The 21,549-nt window shown below is 38.6% G+C and overlaps 1 long non-coding RNA gene across 2 annotated transcripts in view; it reads right to left on the bottom strand.

The window, feature by feature from the left end:
* LOC131088715 (uncharacterized) overlaps positions 1–4,638 on the bottom strand; it is a 96,552-nt gene extending 91,914 nt beyond the window's left edge. For both annotated transcript variants that reach the window (XR_009115147.1, XR_009115154.1), the window contains exon 1: positions 4,549–4,638. This is a non-coding gene — a long non-coding RNA (uncharacterized LOC131088715). The remainder of the gene's footprint in view (positions 1–4,548) is intronic.
* Positions 4,639–21,549: the final 16,911 nt, after the last annotated feature.

The following is a 21,549-nucleotide window of genomic DNA, read 5'->3' as shown; positions in this document are numbered from 1 at the left end:
CAATCCAAAATTTCCAGGAGGTCAAAACCGGAAAAAAAATAAAATCAAACTAAGTTAAGGAGAGACATTTCTGTGAAAATGTCCAATAAATTATGTTACTTTTTAGTTTTAGAGCTTCATGCACACAGAGCCAATGTGATTTATCTCAAAATTTAAACTTTAAACACTTAATCATCAGTATAACAGTTACAAGTTTTTTTAAAAAAAAAGATCCTGGTTGTTAAGTCAGAGTGTCACCCCAAATTAAATTTTCCATATTAAAACTCAAGACTTTAATTAAAATGGCATAGGAAACAGCCCTATTTTCTTACCAGTTTTCCAAGTGATTATCTTATTATACTGGAAATGTGTTCCTATTAACTGGGAAAAAACACAAGGCTCTGCTGAACTGAGGGATTATGGCTACACATTTCTGTAGACTTATTGCACTGGCTCACAGTGATGCATTGTTCAAGCACCTAACATTCAGCAAAGGATGAAAAAACATGAAAGGCAACCTCCTCTTGCAGAGGCAGCGTCGTGAAGCAGAGCGGATTCTGAGCAAGTACCTCATGTGCATTGTTCTTTTGTGCTTTGCCATCATGCTCAATTTTCCATTGCAGCACTTTGCCTTTCACACAGATGGATATTTTATGGAATTTGCTAAGGACGTTGCAAGGCCAGAGCAGAGCATGGACATGAATCTAATTTGGTTTTTGTTGGTGGTGCCAAATATTTGAGCAAAAACTTTATTCTTTTACTTTCCAGATTGTGTTTCTTCATGCCCATTTAGAATAAATAATTTCTATTCTTTACATATCTCATCTGGTATGCAGCTCTGAGCTACTGTCTGACTCTAGATTTGCTACACTAAGCCCTTTCTGGGTTGGAAATGCTTCCAACACAAGCTCATAGAAATTTCTACCAGCCTCAGGCTTCATTCCACACATAATAGTCAGTCTGATGTTAGGAATACTTATGCCACTATTTATATGAAATCAGAAAAAATTAGAAATAGGCGCTTGCAATACAAGAGATCTGATTTTTTTTTTTACCCCTTTAATCAAGTAGAACTTGGTGTCAGCTCATTTTAATCTTTAAGTTCACCTAAAATTCAAGCCAGTTAGGGATAACATACTTCAGGATACCCCAGAATGGCAAGTTCTGTTCTGCTAAACTGTTTTAAGATCAGTAAAGTTTTTACAGAGCTAGAAGCTGATGAAGACATTTCTAAATGCAATCAAATCAACTGATTGTGCAATTCTAACATAGTCCAATATCTGAACAGCTTGCATTCCACAGTGGTATTATTACCAGTTCATGTAAAAAAGGCCAAGACACACATTCAAAGTATGAAAATCTCAAACAAACATGAATTTCTTTTAAAGCTGGAAAAAGCTGTGCTCACATGTGCTATAGCTACAATCAGCCTTCCCAGCCCTCCAGTGGACTCCAAGATGTTCCCCCTCCCTAAGGCAGCCACCCACATGCACTCTGCAGTATTGTTTGTCCTGAGCCTCTAATCACAGATGAATAATTGCAAAACATCTCCTCTTCCAGGACATCACTGACTCTCCTGGTCAAGGAAATCAACCAGCAGAAACCATAGCAAGAGGCACTGCAGGCCCTGTTATAGCCAGTTTGTGCTTTTCAATATTGGCAACAACTGCAGGAAAAAAAAAGGAGATAATACCAGATGGATTTGACAGTCCTTTTCATCAGGACAGCCATGAAAGGATACTCTTCTCTTCCTCTAAATGCCATTTTAATGCTGCTACAGTTCACTGCCACAAACTCTGATAAGAATACACAATTTGCTTAAATGCTTATTAACTGACAAGGAAATCCAGAATTATTTAGGAGAACAAAGGTAGGAGATCAAGCATTTAAAATCTGCCACTATCCAAAAGGGTCACACTACTCTGGCATGGTCTATATTTCACACCTTTCATATATAATTGTTTGATTTAGTGACACAAAGTTTATAATCTTGCAGCTCAAAAGGAATTTGCATTAATAATACTAGAAAGACAGTCAAACCTCTGCTAGCTCATGCTTCAACAGACATTCCTTATTTAAAATATTCTGACATTGGAGTGTCAGTTTCCCATCTTGGCAAATGTCATCAGCCAGGTTCTTTCTACTATTAAATTATCTCAGTTTCTTCCATTTAGTACAATTGCTTTAAAACAAGGAAACAAATCCATATTTCTTTAAAATTCTAAAGAACCATTTGAATTATCACCAAGTGTTCTGTCTTAAAAAAAATTACTTAAATTTTCTCAGTTTTCATTAAAACAATCCTGAAGGTGTGAGCACACGTGCAAGGCCATATTTACTGCGTGAAGAAGGATGCATGGAAACATCCAGCCTGTGAATCCTCACCAGGCCATATGGGAAAGGTGGAGATGCTAAGCTGTCAAAACCTAGGGTCCCTACAATTACACTTCTGCACAAATGTAGGCACCTAGAAGGTTTTACAGGTGTATAGACCCTCTGAGATAGAACTTAGATGAGCAGAAAGGGGCTTGTGCCCTTCATCACATCTATGCGAACCACCTGTGCTCTAGAATTGGCAAGCTCCCTCCCCCATGTGAACTCTTGTGTTCCTATGACCTCCCATTTCAACCTACTGCTGTGAAAGGTACTCCCCGATTTCAAAAATATAATTTTCATCCAGATTTTCTTAAATTGGTTTCTCATCTTTTCTGTTTGATCTTACTGTGTCCTCTTCCTTTATATTGCAGATTGAAACTTGTTTGATTCAATTTCCATTGCATGAAATATAAATGCAGTAGCAAATGAGTAATCTAAGGTCAACAGAGAACCAGCAGGGAAACAATATTTTTCAAGACTGTATGAAATGGAGCAGCTCACATAAACAGCATATTTAGCTTATTCCAGTGTCTCCTCTTAATGAACCCTTTAGAAAACAGACAAATGCATCACATAAAGCTCATGCTCTGCAGATGTAGGTCACAGAAAGAGGACTCTCTACAGATCCTCCATGGTTGCACTGGGAAAAGCATTATCAAATTTCACTGTCTTTCAGGCTGTGTAAATTCTTCCAAAAACACAGGGAAAATGTCACTGCGTGTTAAATATTGATGCCTGCTCCCATAGAGTGAATCATCCTCCAAAGTAGCATTAGGGTAGTTGTATATTAAAAACTGTCACTGCAAAACCTCATTCCTTTGTATAGGCAACATAAACAATGCTGAATATACTGCAGAGCACACAAGGAAGGACTCTTCTTCACTGGAATCTTTTCTCACCACATAAGATTCCTGGTAATAAAAAAGGCACAATTTTTTCCCATCAGCTTTTTCTCTCTCTCTTTTCTTTTGCTTTTGCTGTTTCTCCTACTTCTAAGTCTCCTTAGGCATCAGTAGAAAAAAATTTTACGCATAAAGAAAAAAAATATTACCCATTAAGATCTGAAGTGGCCATTGTAAAATTGCAGAGCAATGCCAGCTGCAAGATCTAGGTCTGGGGGCCAGGCTGTTCCTCACTTTTCAAACCATTTAACTCCAGCAAGAAAGCACACCAAATGTGCAAGCAAGCACACCAAATGCACTGCAATATGTTAATCTAGCCACTGCCCTGATTTAATTGGCCCAGGAAATTGTTTGAGGTGTTTGGGACTCCAATTAAGGCTAGAAAAGTCTGGAAACACAGTCTTTGGTGGTGGAGAGATTTTTTTATTATTATTTTTAAGAAACCAAACCCTCTGTTAGCCAAGATTCATGGGCTTAATTAGAGATTAATTAGATTTACTTGCTGCTACTTAGTTGAATTATAGCTCAGCAGACATATTTTAGGCAGCAGATATAAAATTTAGCCTTTTTCTATCTCTCCTTTTTTGTCTCTGCCCCCAACAACCAGAACTTCCTCAATCAGCAAATTCATTCAGTTCAAATCAGAATAATTGTCCATCTCTGCCCTTATCTTCACAACTTGAGGATACCTACTGTAATTTGTCCTAACCAAATGAAATTAATTTTAAGAGAACAATGACCCTTGCCTGCCACTGTGACCATGCTGTGACCTGTGAGCCTGCAGTTGGAAATAAAGTTACTGTGCACTGGAAATATCCAGCTACATGTACAGAGATAAAGGTAGGGAGGTGACTGCACCAGAACAACAGGCAAATTATCTAGTTTGATCCACAAACCAGAGACAAAACCTTATATGAAAAGCACAAATAACAGCAACTCAAGTAGCAGCTATGGGTGAGATATGGGAGCCCATTTCCATTTGGACTCCCAAAGGGAGGAGAGATTTTTCAGAAGTGCTCAGCCTGTAACAGAGCTCAGCACAAGCCATGGCTAAAAACACAAAACTTGTCTGCAAGCATCTAATGTTCCCTTTGCAGGACCCCCCTGCATCATGGAACAGGAGGTCAAACATACTCCTTCAAAAAATCAGTAAAAACACACACTGAGGTTTACACATAACAGTTTATCTCAATTAGCAAATGCTCAACAACACTGACATTAATTTGACTTATCCATTTCTGAGTTTACTATTATTCTAGACAACAGCAGCAGGCACGATTTCAATACTTACATGATTCATTTTCATTAAGTTGGAATGGCATCATGTTGTTATTGTCTGGTTATTTGGGTTTAGTGGGGCCAGCAGAATGTTCTTCTGTTGGGTTTGGTGGTTATTTTTGGGAGAGGTTGTTTTGTTTTAAACAGACTGTTCTCCAATCCTGTTGTCACAGCAACAGTGGACATAACTAGCTCACACAATTTTTTTCCTCCAAACCTTCAGTGCTATTCAGATTGCAGATTGAATTTAATAAGCCAATTTAACAGCCTTCCTGAATCTAATTGCAAGTTCTCCTAATAGTATGACATTATCCTTTTCAATACATTCTGAAATATTTCAATAAATTCTTTTCTTATAGACTAGTGAGTTTTCTTTGCTTAACTATATGTTAAGAGCTTTCTCCCCTTCATTTTCACATAGATAAGAATTCACCCTTGTAAATTTGGATCTTGACATTTGAAAAAAAAATGTTGAGGATAGAAACATTTAGAGATCTATGTTTCACAGTGACAAGGCTGAATTTCCAATATTACACAATAAGGACATATACATTTGGGGTTTCCTTTAAGGAAAAAAAAAATCCACTCAGTTCACCAGATTTCCACCAGATTTTTTAGATTTGACTTGTAGTAAGCAGTGGATATATTCTAAGTATGAACATATTCATCTCAAAACAATAAAATTTAGTGCAGCGCCCTACCTTGAGCAGGGCAGTTTTAAAGTGGTGGGCCCACATTATTACGCCAATATACTCTGAACAACACATCTCTCTGAAAAGACCTCTAAAACTCAGTGGTAACAGCTCCATGGCACTCTCAAAGGTAACCACAACACTGAAGTGCAGCACTGCTTTAGTTGATACAGATGGATATTCAATCCACAGCATTCTCCATAACCCCACCAGATCAGAGAGCCACAGCCAAGAAAAGAGGGTATTTAGTCACACAGAGCCATGGCACAGAGTGTGCAGTTTTATTTCACTGAAATTACTAGTGTTGAGATTTATCTGAAAGGTGCATTTGTAATTTTGGAGGAAAAATATGTTATATGGAGTTTTGCAATCACAGCAAGAGTGGGCTTTGGGTTTGCTAAGCAGAGTCTGCAAATGACAAAGTAATGTCCTGAACAAAAGGAATAAAGGCCTTGAACAGATGCAGCCCAAAATTCTGAGTTTTCTGCCCTTTCAAGGAGAAATGATCATGCCATACATGTCTAAGGCATCAGAGTTTGGCAACAAGAAGCACCAGGTCACTCTTAGGATTGGAAGTGATGCTCCGTGCTAGCCTTTTCAAAAGGAAAAATTGCCTTTTAACACAAACACACAGCACCCTTTCCAAGTCACAAAGAACATTGTTTTCCTGTAGTATTAGAAGATTTTATGAGAGAGATGTGTGAAGTCATTCTGAGGGTATCTACTGTGCAGTCTAAACAAACCACAGAGGGCTTCGTACAGAAATTAAGATTTCTTGAAATCTTATCAGTTCAGACACTAAAAGCTCTCAGACATACTAGAACAAAAAAAAAAGGGGGGAAAAAAAAAAGAAAAAAGGAAGTAAAATTTAACCAGCTTTCGGCCAGGTTTATGCAGTCTGTGGTAAACTTGGTGCTACTGGGGTGAGATTCAGAAGGCTACTTATATCCCACAAAAGATTTGATTGTGGATACGATTTCCTGGTCTTCTCTGCTTTTCTGTGCTCAATTATTGGAGTTCAGAGATCTTGAAAAGCTGATTTAGTTGACAAACTAGAATATGGATCTCTGTTATTGCAGGGAATTAATTCAAATCAATATGACTATGATGGATCTTAATGATGTTTCACAATGCGTGCATGTGTACACTTAGGAATTAATTCGAGGTAATTTAATAAATTTATATACTTTAATTTTTAAATGAGACCTGATTCCCCATGCTAGTGGTTTTCATATCTGTTTTTCCTGTCAGACTCCACTACTAAGGCTCTTCAGCTTTGTGTGCTATTACCTTCTCAGTTACCCAATTAAATAAACACTAATCAGCTTATTTGATAAACTAAATTATAGTTTCAGTACTGGCCTAAGTGTATGACAAAGAGATATTTAAGATGTACAATGTGTTGTGCTAAAGTAAGCAATGGACTACATGTTATTTGGAGATAGACAGATGCCTGACTAACCACTGCATGTTTCCACGTGTTTTTTGGGGAAAAAACTGAAGATCATCATGTCATCCACATTTAAATCTAGAAAATAGAAAAGATAGATTATGAAAAAAAAAAAAAAAAGGCTTTCAACACATCTTCCATCTTAAAATTAAATAAATACCCCTTTACATACAGCCTGTTAGGGAACATCTGGGATCAGTCTTTGCAGAACAAACTGACAACATTCATCAAGAACTGAAGCAGCCAGAAGCTGACTTCCAAATATGTATCTTTTTAAATATGCATCTCTGCTCAGGTTTTTACCAACTAATCCATCCCTTTTGATAAAAAAGATCTGTAAAGGTAGGATTACATGGTATTAGTGGTGATGCTGTAGCTGACACTCTGTCAGTAGAATGTGCTGGTTTGTCTCTTTTGGGTTTCCTGGCCTGGTGTAGGATTTTTCTGGTTTTTGCTCCACATGGGTTGCATTCCCCCTTATCTCACAAGACCAGTCCTGCTCAGAGCAGCTTGGGGCAGAAGGGTTGAATTCCACAGAAAGAGAGAAGAGACAGGACTGTCTCAAAGTGCAAGTTGCACCAACCACAAAAACTTCAAGCTTTCCACCTTGCTTTCTTAAATCCTCAACACATCACCAATTGCTCAGTAACCTGAACAAGTAATTTTCAAAAGTAAAAAATTCACTTTATGCTAAAATTACTATCTGGTCTCTGCAAAACAGTGGAAAATCAATATCTGGCATTTGAAGGAATCTGTGGGGCTATGGGTTTTTTCCTTTGTTTGAATGACCAAATCAATGCTTAAACACAAAAGATCATATAATTTTAATAGTTTCTTGGCCTTGATAAAAATGTTTTTAAAGCAACATAGCCTTTTCCTTCAAACCAGTCGTGTTGGCAAAGATGAATGTTTCAAACTCTGTTTTGAAACAGATCTACAGTCAAGATCCAAGGAAAGCACTGAACATAAATCAAGGCAGACTCGGATGCACAGAGTGTATTTTGAAGAGGACTCCAGAGTAAATCTGAAGTGATGCTGCTAAGAGTGGGCCTGATCAAGCTTGACAAACTGTTTCTTCTCGAAGGCACAAGAGTGAACAGCAAGGCTATGGGCAGTGTTTCTGATGGGATCCCACAGACCTTGCACATGTCCCCCCAGAAATAATGAAGGGCCTTACTGAAGAGTTTTAGGATGAACAGATGATGAAATACTTTATTTATTTCTATTATTGAAAATTATTTATTCTCAATCTAGGAACATAGCACTATAGAAAAATTCTTAGACCTAAGCAGAAGCAGTACTTACTTTACAATAAGGCATGAGGAAAAATTTTTAAATTTAAAATTTTACAGTCTTTTAAAAATCTTAAATCGATTCATCTGGAAAAGCAAGACTCAATGGTTTTTTAAGAGATAAAAGAGATACCCAAGCACAAAAAAGAAATCAATTCTTTTTCCACTCAGTTAAAACATTTCATGCCTCAACAGACTTTCTTTTTTCTAAAGTTTGTTGTTTCAAAAGAAAAGCCCCAAATAAATCAGTTATAATTTTCATTTAAAGTGACCAAAACTTATTTTGTCTTTGTTTTTGGTTCAGTTTCTGCAAAAAAATTCCATTTTTTCAACATCTTTAGCCAACTTATGTCTCATTGTTAGGATGTGTTTAAAGATTTATTTGCATAAAATTTCTTGGAAAAACAACTTTTTAGCAATGAAGCTTTAGGAGATCAAAAATCCACCTCTGAGATTCTCTGCAGGGCCTTTGCACAGTACTGGTCAATCACAGAGGTCAATCTCTCCCATATGAGGTAGCTAATATTAGATCTTTAAATCTATATTTAGAGACCAAAATCCATGGCCTGATTTTTAACAAGATGAGCATTTCTTGCCTAACTGCAGAAACTGACGTTCAAACAATTTGCCTTACACTCTCTTCTCTCTCAATGTCATGAAAATGAGAAATAAATGTAAATGTAAAATGGGAAATAGAAGACTTCTGAGCTTCCCAAATGCACTGGGAGGATAAAATGTCAAGTCTGATGAATCCTACTATGATGTACATTGTGAAAAGTTTATCAATAATATATAAGGAAAGGATTAGAGGCAATGTCACTGTAACAAAATAGATTAAAATAGTTCTAACTGCTTCAAAAAACACCTTTCCTTCTCCATCTGCCCCATCAGCTCATACCCAACCAACCACCACCGATCATTATTCTCAGCAAGCAACAGGAACAGACAAAACATTTCTGCCTTTCATAATATTTCTTGCATTAATTGAGACTAAAACTCAGAGAAATGTCACTGTTCTGTGGAGGAGCTGTGGGCTAAAACAAGAACACTGGCTTCACAAATGACAATGTGACTAAAGCTGCAGATCCTCAGCATCACCATTAAAATCTCTTTCTCCATCACATCTATGCACGCTTCTTCTGAAAGGTGTCCTTATGATATCTAATGTTTTATCTAGGAAACAACAACCAATCCATAGAAAAAGCCACATTTTCTGTAGCATCACCGCTGGAGTTTGGCTTGGGAAACACTCACCAGAACCTCGTTTGGTTTCCAGTACCTGAGCTGTAACCAACCCAGCAAAAGAGAGCAGCTAATAGTAAAAGTTATCAGGATACTGAAGATGACATGTGGGTGCCAAGGGTACTGATCATTAAACAAGTGATCAGTTGTCAGGTAGGATAAAACTACAGACACATGGCTGCCCTAAAGTTAAGAAATTTCCTTCTCTCCTTCGCACCCTTCTTCTAAGCTGCTGGAAAAGATGTGAAATAATGGTTTTGACAGACTTATCTTCCCCCCAGACCAGATGTGCTGATCTCCCTTAGGTTCTTTACACTGAGTGAAGGCAGATTTTAATCTTCCCGTGCCCACTGTGGCAGCTGTATAAACACTTCATTAACATAAGAATGGTGATAAGTATGTGCTATTAAAACTGGGGAGGGGGAGCAGTGTTTTTCTGTATCCTTTATATCTCACTGCATTTTATGCTATGAGTAGGTGCTAAATCGGGAATGAATAAATGCATTTCAAACCCACACTTGGCATCCAATGTGGGCTTGTTCTCTTACAGATGAACCAAATTTTTAGATTGACAATTTTTGCATCTATTCAGTGCCAAGGCAAGCATGTTGTTTAGTATGAATTTGAGAAAATATAGCAAGAAAGGGGTTTTTTCTCTGAAAAACAGAAACCCATATTCTTAAAATTCTTTTCATTGCAGTTTTCATTTGAATAGAACTCAGGCTATGGCATGTAGTGTCTGTTAACTCTGCTACTAGTGTGGCAACATGGTGAATTCTCTTTCAGGAAGATTCTGAGTTACTTTTTTCTTTGAGGCCTTTAAAAACTAAATTCAAGTGCCTTCCTTAGCTTTCTCTTGATACTTCACTAGAGATGTCATTACTGAGAATTTACTGAGTCACTCTCAGTAAATGGTGAGTGCAGGATTATCTTTTATGAAGAGGAGAAGCGAGACAGTTGATCTTCTGCATATTTAAGAATTTATTTGATGTCAAATTAAGAATTTTCAAAAAATGTACTTTGCCCGGCCTAGAAATCATCCCAAGATAAGATCTACTCTGCCTGCTGTTCATTAGGGATACAGATATTGTCCCTACTCTTATAAAGTACTGAGTTTTAAAATTGAACTGGAAAACTGGCATCTCATCAGTTTCCTTGGTTCCTTCCTTTTCATATACACATGAGCACATAAAGCATTTTCTGTAGGCATATATATATATATATATATATATATATCTTTGTGTGTATATATTTATATAAATAGATACATTTCTAAATATATTTATGTATAAATAAATGCTTCTTTCCTGCACCAGCTGTCACCTCTGAAGCATATGCCTGGCCAGAAAAGCAGACAAATGCTTTTTGAAGCAGATACATCTTCTATTTCCATAGTGTGTTGGCAGGAGGTGGTAGTAAGGATTAAGAAATTGGTTCTATTCTTGCTAAGAGCCAACTGGCTGGGAGGATGCTTTGGGGCATTGTGGATGTGATATGTTGGTAGTTCCTGAACTGAAGAGAAAGAATGAATTTGCATGTGGATATCTGAAATCTCTGTCTGTTCCATGCTCATCACACAGCTGCCTCGCCTTCCTCTCTGCAAGGATACTGCAAATCATGTCTAATGGCTCCAAGCCAAAATCTGACAGGCTTTTCTTTACCCCTCTGACATAGGTACTGTACAGCCAGGCTCTTTGCAGCTTCTTCAAAATTAAGAAGGTTGAATTTTTCTCTCAGATGTCAGCACACAACTTTCATTACACTGATTTTAATCTTTCTCTGGTTTAACTTCGTATAACCTCTTTGCAAACAGCAATGTGTCAGGGACAGAGGAAATTAAAACTTGGACAGAGCCTTTTAGCCAAGCTAAAATAACCTCGTTAAATCGCAGATAGTAATGTAGGGAAATCAGGAGGAACCACAGACAATTCCGGCTAAGATTTCATCCTCATATCCATTCTACACAGGAACTGGGTTCTGGATTTTCAGTAGGTGAGTAAACATAAAGACCCGCTCAGGTGTGCTAACATTCCACCCTCTACAGTCTGCAGACCAGATGCTGCTCTAACCCACTCTGGTTTGTTCAAGACCACGGTATCATGGTTTGGTCTTTAGTCTGAGCCTGCCACTAACCAAAGTATTTCCTGCCCAGCAATGAGGTGATTACCTGTGACAAGATGGAGTTACTTGTCTCTGGTGACTGTATGACATGGACTTGGTCAAACCTGGAACTGAGCCCTACACATTCCTGTTCCTACTGCCTTTAAGGGTAGAGGCCTTCAGTTACCAACACAGGCTGAGTATGGGTGCTGGAAGCACCTGACAAAGGCTGCACACTCTACTAAACACACTGCTAGAGCAGCCCTTTGCACTCAGATTCTCTGTTTCTGTGCTCCAGCTGCATCCCTGCCTGGAGCTGTCCTAGAGCATGCTCCACTCCCTGCACAAACACCAGACACAGGGAGTGTCTTCCACGCAATTGATAACTTACACATCATCCATACCTAACCCACAAATAACCCAAGGATGAAGGAGTGAAATTTTTGAAAGAAGCAGAGGAAAGACAGGCTAGAGAGCAGTCAGCCTTTCTCTCCAGTGTGGAAACACATCTCTCCTAACCAATCCTACTATTAGTTAATGACTGCCCAGTGTGAGCACTGTGCACATGTGAAGAATTTGCTTCTTCAAAGGCTGTCGAAAAATTCCTGTTCACATCACAACAAAAACCCAAAATCCAGAGTAATCACAGGAGCATGACTTTGCCCACAAGCATAAGGGAGTGTTCCAGATAGCACAACACATCATGGACCATCCACCTGGCAGTGAGTGCCACTGTGAGGACAGTCTGACTTCGGTCACAGGTGACAGCTGCATTAGCTACTGCCACAGTGCTTCTGCAGGCAAGCAATAAAATGAACAAGCAGCAAAACTTGGCATCAAACACCCCTGTGTGGGAGATCCTGCTCACCACACTGCAACAGCCCTGAAGTTCCTCTGTGCTGACTCCAAATTCACTGTAATTGAAAGCAGCTTCAGGTATTGTCACAACTGATCCTTGTTGACAGTGATCAAAATTACTGCATGAACCATTATGGTTTGAACTGAACAGACTGTACCTATAACCAAGAACCAAAGCAATTTCCCATCTACAACAGAGTGGGCAAAATGGGAAGCACAGGCATAATGACTGCTAGTGAGTGGGTTACATATTTCTTATTCGTTTGCCACAGCTTTCAAATGTCATAACAAAACAGAAGACATTGACATTTCCCCAAGAGCACACAGAAAGTTCTTAGTCTCCAATTACTGCAGAGTTAAGCTAAAAATCGTGAGTGCAGTAAACTCTATCTGACGTTTTTCGCCTTTTAGATTAACTTTCAAATGCTCCTGAAAATGGACAGGCATCAATTTTCAAAATGCACTGCATTTATTTATTTTTGGTTGGTTCACAGAAACTGTACACAGGCACGAGCCCTGACAGTTACCATGGCCTCTTTGCTGCAGGTAGAAAAAATGTCCCTCCATCAAGTTAAAATTGATACAGAATGATCTTTTCTACTGAGAAAATTTAAATGGTGGTATCTTGAAAAAAAGTGACAGCCTAAAACATCCTGCACAGTGAGCAGTGCTCTGTAGAGACAGAATATGCTCAAGAAATCAGAATCATGTAAAGACCAAACAAGTTATCCAGCTACAGATACCTTTCACAGAAACTGATAGGGTGAAAGAGAACTATGCAGCTCCTCAGGTCTGCACTGACAAGAGAGGAATTTCCTCTTTCCCTTCCTTCCTTCCATTCATCTCAGAGTATATTTTGTTTAAAAACCGGAAAAACTTGATCCTGTGCTCCAGATGTCATATCCAATCAGATGTGGATAGAAAAATATTAATCAAAATTTTGCAGCTCAGTAAACCACCTCCACAAGACCTTACATAAACTGGAGGCCATAGATTGAGATTTATATTAATTTCCACAAGAAGATGGCACCCAAGTGGAAAGGTATTCTGCTGTCAAGACCCACTGAAACTGTAATCCTAATATTGGCTCTTACTTGAAACCAACAAACAATTATTTAACACATCACAATTCATCCTTATTTCACTCCTAAAATCATTCAAGTGAATGAAAAATAGAAATCAAACTGTTTCTGAACTGAGGATTTCCATGGTGTTAAGAAGGAAGAAGGAGATTCCATAGGACAAGCTCAGGGAAAGTGTTTCAAGGTTTGTCTTTTCCTCTTTACCAGGACAGGTGGAGGAGTTGTTGACTTTGGGATTTATGAATTTAATTATTTATCAATACTTCAATTTAACAGCTCCTTAATAGCACAATATGGGGGGAAAATATCATCCTTGTTATTAAGGGCCAGAAACCAGAAACTTTCTTGTGCTCCACTGAAGTGCTACTTCAGAATGGATTCCCAAGCACCTTTTAAACAGCAGGGTTGTTGCCTAAAAGAAAGCCTGACTCGTTTGGTTGCTGTACAAGACACAGATGGCTATTCTACACTCCAGAGAGGGCTCTGATCACCAGACTGTAGGGAAGTGACAACTCTTGGCTCTTCTGCCAGTCAGTCTTGGAAGAAAGCAGTGAAACCTGTAAGACAAAAAACCCTACAAAGGCTCCTCCTACACTGTCTGAGAGACCGGAGTCCTCAAGGAGCAGAGGTGACAGGAAACCTTGTTTTGTTGCCCCTGGTAGGGTCTGTGCAGAGTCTGTAACTGCTCAGTGAGGACTGAGCCAGCTTTCAGCAGCACACAGACAGGGACACAGAATTGAGTGTTTCATGCAACTGGAAGGAGACTCAGAGGTCAAAGAACTCTATATGGAAAGTTAAATCAAATATGCAGTTTAGTAGCCTGTATCCATGTCCTCCAGATAGCCCCATGCAATGTAATTGGGTCCTGGAAAACCAAGATCCATTGCTGCTGGGAATACATTGAGAAAGCAGAAGCTAAAAAGTGACCTCCTAAAGGCAATTTTAGAAGCACAGCTTGTATTCAAAAATCCACATCAAGTTTTAAGTCGAGTTTCAGATAGAGGCCATGAAGATCATAATAACATTTGCTAACTGGTACATCCCAACCTTTTGGTGACCTTCTGGAGTATGGATCCTGCTGAAATTAAAGCAGTTACAGAATATATTACATAAACATTGAAACACTCTCAAAGGCACTGAATGCACACTCGGGTCAGGTGAAAAGAGAAACCAGAGCTTGCATTTACAATGCCTTTTCACTTAAAAAAGCAGATACAACCTTACATTATCTTTAAGGACTGCTTGCTGTAAAACACACTTTGAAAGGCAATCTTTCAAGGGGATGCTAAATCAATGAAATGGTGGCAGAAGTAATTATGCAGAAATGTTTTTGCAAATAATAAGAAATATCTGCTTTAATCTTGCAATTTCTTGGCATTAAAATTTATAAGAAAATCCTTTTTATTTCACTGTATTTTCTGTGAACGGTTCAGGGTTAGAACAGAACTTTCAGAGGAAATGAAAACTGCTCAGTTAAGTTTCAGATATTTTAAAATCAATTAAAACTTTGTTTCAGGACTTTAGTTTTAGTCCCTCACCTTCTACCTAAGACTCTTTCCTCATCAGTTCTATACTATTATAAGTATGAAAAAAACCCAGACTTTGCTACCTGGTGCTGGACATTGCAAATTAAATATTCCAGAATGGTTTTCTCAAGCTGATAATTTACTTTCCCTTTTAACAAATTGACAGTTACAACTCTTGCCATTTCAGCCACCCTTTTTCTACAGAATACACTTCTCAGCACACCCATGGAGAACAAGTTCAAGAGATGCAGACAATTTATTTACCCCCATCTGAGTATTGTCAGCTATGCAATTTCTGAATCCTTTTAATCACTAACCAAGTTTCATGTTTACTGGGAAGCTGCCAATTCTGTACTCTTTACAAAAGTTTTGACAGGATTTTAGCATTTCTGCTTTAGGCATCAAGGAAATTTGAAGTCATACATATAAATCTTCTGAAGGATTTCTTAATGAAAAGCCTAGCAAAAGGAGCTGAGGGCTGAAGTACCACCTAGATAGCAATATCCTTCAGAGTGCCAAGTGTGTCACTGTAAGCAGTGTTGTAAACCCTGTGACTTTTTGAGACTGTGAATGAGACTGACTGTTCCTCTGCCCTTGTTAAAGGAAGCTGTCCCCACTCTGGACAGGCACAAACCAGAATGGGGATTCATATGGAGAGAAGGAATGTATTCCTACAGCTCCCAGATTGAATGACAGATCTTTACACCTACACACTGAGAATGGTGGCCCAAATTCCTGGTTCCAGCAGAAGCGAGGACATTGATGAGTTTATTTTAGTGATTAGAGTTGCTTCTTACTTTACTAAAAATGTATCACAGAGGTATTGCAGGTGACTTGAAGCATGTGATTTTAAAATGTGTGTTATTCTCCTGAGCTTTAATTGGTCTGCAGCATTCATTCTTGTGCTTTCACTTAAAAAAGCAAAGCCATCTACAACAGAAGTTAAACAAACACATGAATCAGGTCTGGGAATGGTCCCAAGAGAGGAAACATGATAATGATAGGAGTGTATGAAATATCAATAATAGTGTTTATGCACTTTACAAGGTTTTACTGGGTAATGACTGCTCCCACATAAGAGATGTCTAAAAATCCAGTTAGGAGTGTGACACCTAGGACTTAGTTTAAGGGACTGAAGAGCAGTTTTTCTGGTGCTGGGTTTTTTCCAAACCCAGTCAAAAAGAGTAGATGCTGTGGGTTTCTATTTTTTATGGTATCATTTGCCTGGGATGTAGGCATCTGACATTTAATTACTGCCTCTGAAAGGAAGAGGGTCCACACCCCACTTCTTAATTAAAAGCCACCATATCCAACCACTTCGAATGCTGCCTTTTTTCCCCTCTTTATTCTGTTCTTTTAATGCATAATTTCTCTTTTCTTTCTAGCTTTAGCTGATTTTATCTACCTTGAACACAGGCTAGAGGAGCCTGTCTATAACACAGCCTTTGCTGTTTGCTGCAGGCCAGAGGAGCCTTCTCATCTGGGAGCTGCCTGTTATTCACAGGGGCTGAGGCTTGTCCTCCATCCCCAGGCAGAACTCCAAACTCAGAAATGACTGTGCCACCAGGGACAATCAATGAAGAATAGAAAAGTCAGTATGTGTGGGACTGGGGCTGTAATTTTCTGTCACAAATGTCAGGTTTTCATGCAAAGGATATACAGGAAATTAAATATAAAAGCAAACAAAAAAAATCCTATGTTAGCACTTGACTAATTCCATCATTCACAAACAAGGTTTCCCAGGTGTTATCCTGCACAGAGACAACAGCAAGGAGTCAAACAGGTGCAGTTTAAGAGTCTCCTGATCTCTCAGATCCAATTTTGCAGTTGATGCAATTGTTCCATTTGCACCTTCATTAACCATTACAGCACCATGTAAAGCAAGTCAGCATAAGCCAATTTGGGTTACTTCAGTTTTTATTTTGGCAACAGACCAAACCAGTTCAGCTGCAGAGGGCTGTTGGTAGAGCCTGGGCTGCTGTTCCTCCCTCCCAAGCGCAGCATGAATTATGCACTCCCTGCCTAATCGTCCAGCAGCTCTCTCTCCCTTGGCTCCAGGCCTCTGGCCCCGCTCCTGATTGCTGTTCACAAAGTTGTCCCTGGCTGTACATACACAAGGAAAGAGAACTCCCATGTCCTAGGAGTTTACTGTCTAAACAGGAGTGAAGGGGCTGAGAGCTACTTTTAGGAAGAAGGGCCTGAGGGCAACTTGGAAAGCCTCAGGCAACCAAGGGAGCAGTCAGGCTGAGACAAGGGGAGTGCAAACCACCCAGCAGGGAAAGGGGAGCTCTGAACTCTGCTCTTGACCAGAATGTCTCTAATCATTACCAGAGCTCCATCTTCGAGCATGAGGTGCTACTGGTAATTTGTGTGTTCTGGGAATTTCTGTATGAGGTAACAAAGAGAAAAGGTGAGACCTTCAGGCATCTCAAAAATCAGGCACAGAAAAAAGGCTTTACATGTAATAATTCCACTCCATCATTGCTTATCTATCATCAATAAAAATCAAGTTTTGAAAGGCAGTCTGTCTCACTTCTTTTCAAAACTGTTTTTCAAAGTGTAATCAGTGTAAAAGATTCTGCTAAGGTCTTGAGAGATAATAATGATTTGCCCTAGGTGAAAAGCCAAGCTTCTTCACCAGCACCAGTTTTTGAAAATTTACGTTTATATAATAGACACTTTGGACATGTGAAAATATCAAGCATCTCTTATTTCTTGTTTTTCTTGACACAGATCATTTTTCTCTTGCGAAGTTGTCAAACTCAAACTGCTGACTGCCAAGAAACAACAAAAAATTCCTTAACGGGACTGAAATTATTTTCTCTTGATTGCAGCATCTCAAAACCCTCACTGCTTCCTCTTAACTAAGTGTACTTTAAAAATGTCCTTTTAATTTAGTAAAGATCCTAAAGTATGCTAACAGTAGCAAGGGAGGAGTCATAGATGGAATTTTCTTTTCCTGGATTTAACATCTTCTGGAAGATGCCTGAGGTTCTGGATGACAAAAATCTCATGGTGATTACAGCTTTGTTTTCCTTAATAGCTCAAACCTCAACTTCATCATGCCTCTGATTTATCAGACTGCATACTGGCCCCTGAAAACTCTTCAATCCTTAATATGTTCACTATCTTTAAGGTAAAAATGTGGGGTGTTTTTACTTTGAACTTACTCTACATTCCACTCATTTTATTCTAAGGGCTCAAACACAGATTGGGTGTTAGCAAGTAACTGCACCAGCAATTCCAATGTGCATCCTCTAAACTACTGGCAAACAAAGAGTGATGCAATCATAAATTGCTTCTGAAGACCTAAACCATGATGATAGTAAAAAGCCCAGGGCTAGTTCCAGCTGTTCCAGCTAACTCTTCTTATTTTTAAAGCAAAAACAGCAGCACAAACTTATGGCCTTTGAACACTGCTTGGCAAGGTAAGTGCTGAGGGCTCACATACAGGTCACATATACTCATGCATTAACACAGAGGATGCACACACACAAAATGACATTGCAGAATTGGCACAGTCAGACCTTTTAGAAGATGACCATCTGTGATAGCTATTAAAATTTATGGCATGGTGTTATGTCATTACAGGTGTCCTGGTAACTTTCGTGAGATTGAGAGAAACTGACAATTATTTTTCAGCTGCTTACCGATATAACAACAGGTGTTCAACTAATAAAATCAAATATTCCAGCCAAGGATATTTCTAAGAAATCTGCCTTCTGTCATGCACTGTCAGGTTTCTAGTGTCAAAAAAAAAAAAAAAAAAAAAACAAAACAAAACAAAAAACCACCAAACCTTTAGTCATAAAACTTTAAAATTATTTCATATCAATTCTGAAGTTCTGACATAGAATCTGAAATTACTCCTTGCTGATTGTGTACTGTTTAGTCTTTCTACCCTCATTTTGTTTCTTACTGCTGTCTAAAGCTGATTATTTTCCTCATCTCTGATCCCAGCATCCCTTAACACTTAAGTAAGAATCCTGTTTTTCTAATAAATACAAATCACACATCTGAATTAACTCAACCATAGTTATTGAAAATATGGAAATAAACATTTAGCACTTGACAATTTGGAACATTTCTTTTTAGCACCTATGGAGGCATGTACATGACTTTAAATAAAATCTACATTTTAGTCATAAATTGCTATATTTATTCTTCATAAATGGAATTTTACTATGCACATCATATTTTATGTGAAGAAAAGCAGCCCAGGATGATCAGTGTTGACTGAAGGGACATGTGAGACTTTTGAGACTTTATCTGACAGGATGCCCCAGCAGCATCCAGAAAGCCTTTCTGCAGTGTGCAGTGAGAATGTGGCACAGCTCCATGGCACTGCTGCACCTGCAGAACACTTTCCTGAGAGGTCTCAGAATAACACAAAAGTTTCTTCTTTGTGTGTCCAGCTTGTTTCTAATAGCTGCAGAAAAGGCATTTTCACTGCAACAAGGAATGCTGGACAAAATGGCAACTGACCTTAATAAAACCCATTATCTCATAAAGCCTGTTAAGATGTTTGATCTAGATAAACTGACTTTTAAGCTTTCCTATAATTATAATTTCTATAACTTCTTTCCAATATTTTTTTCCTATAATAATCACTCTGTGATGCAGCTCTCTCTAAATAGTGAAATAAAAATAAACTCCATTTATCTCACAAAAATCCTTATCTCCAAGCATAAATTGTGTTGATTGTAAATATTCCACTAAGAGAGAGAGCAGGGAAAAAATAAAATAAAATTGTATTCAGTTCTCTGTGTGAATGAACCTAGCTAATACATTCCCTATAACTGCAGAAATACCTTGTTGGGAGGGATTTTTTTTATTTTAGTTTCATTTTTCAATTTTTTCTGCCTTCAGACATGTCTGTTTGCCCTGGGGCATTTTCCCACAAGGTTCATCCTGCATCTTGTTTGCTCATTAACAGCAGGAATGAGAGGATCCACACATGGGGGTGAAAAACCTCTGCTGCTGTGCTCGACATCTACAGGTGTAGTGAGCACCACAACAACACTGGAATGAAAGCAAAGCAAAACAAGGCAAAAAAATACCCCAGCTCAGTTCACTCTTCAACATTTCTGCCAGCTTTGCTGTGTATTTAATAATTAAATCTAACAAAATTTTGTGTTGCTGTGAGACAGTACCAAGCATAAGCACTGCGATCTCTGACACAAGAGAAGAAATTTTGTTTAAAATGTAAACTGGAGTTATTATAATTAAATATACCCTTCTCTTCCATCAGGTACAATACTTGGCAACTATGGCATTTTGTTTTTCACAATTAATTGGCTGGTTCTCTGGGCTTTTTATGGAAAGACACTTAAAGGCTTGATGAATTTTTATGGGGAGAGAAGGCAAAGAGAAAGCACATTTCTGATTCCTCTATGAATCAGTAAGAATTCACTCTTTGTATTGCTGGCACAACATTGTGTAATAAAAGACAAATCATCAGGGACAGGGAGCTGGTGTTTCAGCAGACCACCTCCTTGAAGCTGACTTTTTAAAAGAGCAATAAAACTCCTTCCCACTAGAAAACAATTGTTTCCCATACCTTCCAAGAACTCGTTGGAGACAGTGAAGTGAATGCATGAAACATAAATCATAAGAGTAAGCCAATGCAGAAGTCAGCACTCCATTCCTCTGATATTTACATCAAATATCAGAAGAGAAACCTTGTTTAACCAGAGCCTGTTCATTCCAAGCAAGGAACAGAATGGAGAGTGAAGAAATAGCAAAATGATTACAAGAACAATATTGAAACTTAGTGTAGAAACTGAGATCACTTCAGGACAATTTCAAGTTCTTCCTCACCTCTTCACATCTCCAGATCCCTCCATCTCTCTCTGTTGCTATGGGCTCTTAGACATGCCTACTCAACTGCTTTATCCTTAGAACCTCCACCTGTAGCTACTTCACCTTCTATATTCTACAACTCTCTTTGTAGTGGCTTCCTTACGATCCAGAAAAGCAACAGAAACATCCTAATGATTTCCCAGCAGCCTCCTGTACACCACAAACCTCCATGGTCCAAATAATGTTAGTTTTCTTGCATCTTTCAGTGTATCAAGCTGCAGAAGGTTCAGTGCAGCCCTATGGTCATATTTCTAATGCACCTTTTCTTCATTACCAGGGTGAGATTCAATACCAGGCAAACTCATATCACCTTTACTTTTGATACCTTCTGTCAACCAATACAGGATCAGACCTGTTTATTTTTCTTATCACTCCTTCAGGAAAATATGTTTATATTTATAACCTTTAGCTGTTGTGATTAAAAGCAGCAGAGCTCCAGCACAGGTGCCACATGCCAGCATGATGTTTCCTAAAAGAGCTGCTGCCTGATTTGCAAATCAGCACTGAGAACTCCGAGATGGGCTGCAGAGTTTGCATCCTAATAGTGGCTGAATTGGTCTGTTCTGCTCTGCTGCTGTTATCATCCTGATCAGCCCAAGGATATCCTTGTGGAGGCTGTGCTGTTTAATATCCCAAACCTTTTAACATGGTAATGTAATATATTCCAGCTACAAGTTTGCACAATATTATTGAGTACCATCTCAATAATGATTCAATATAGGGAGTTTTTTCTGCATGGTCTTGTCATCTGTGACAGGGAAAACTACAGCACCAACAAGTGGACAACCTAGGGTCAAAAACATGCATTTCAAACAACTGATTTCACCTATTATAGTGTGCAAAGTCTCAAGAAAACGCATACTTTGGTCCTAACAGGGCAAGGGTACTGTTACTGGGATGCTGGTTCATG

This window comes from Melospiza georgiana, chromosome 12 (genome assembly GCF_028018845.1).
Source record: "Melospiza georgiana isolate bMelGeo1 chromosome 12, bMelGeo1.pri, whole genome shotgun sequence".
NCBI lineage: Eukaryota > Metazoa > Chordata > Aves > Passeriformes > Passerellidae > Melospiza > Melospiza georgiana.
Note: the sequence above shows the minus strand (reverse complement) of the source record. Positions and strands in the feature narration are given on the sequence as shown.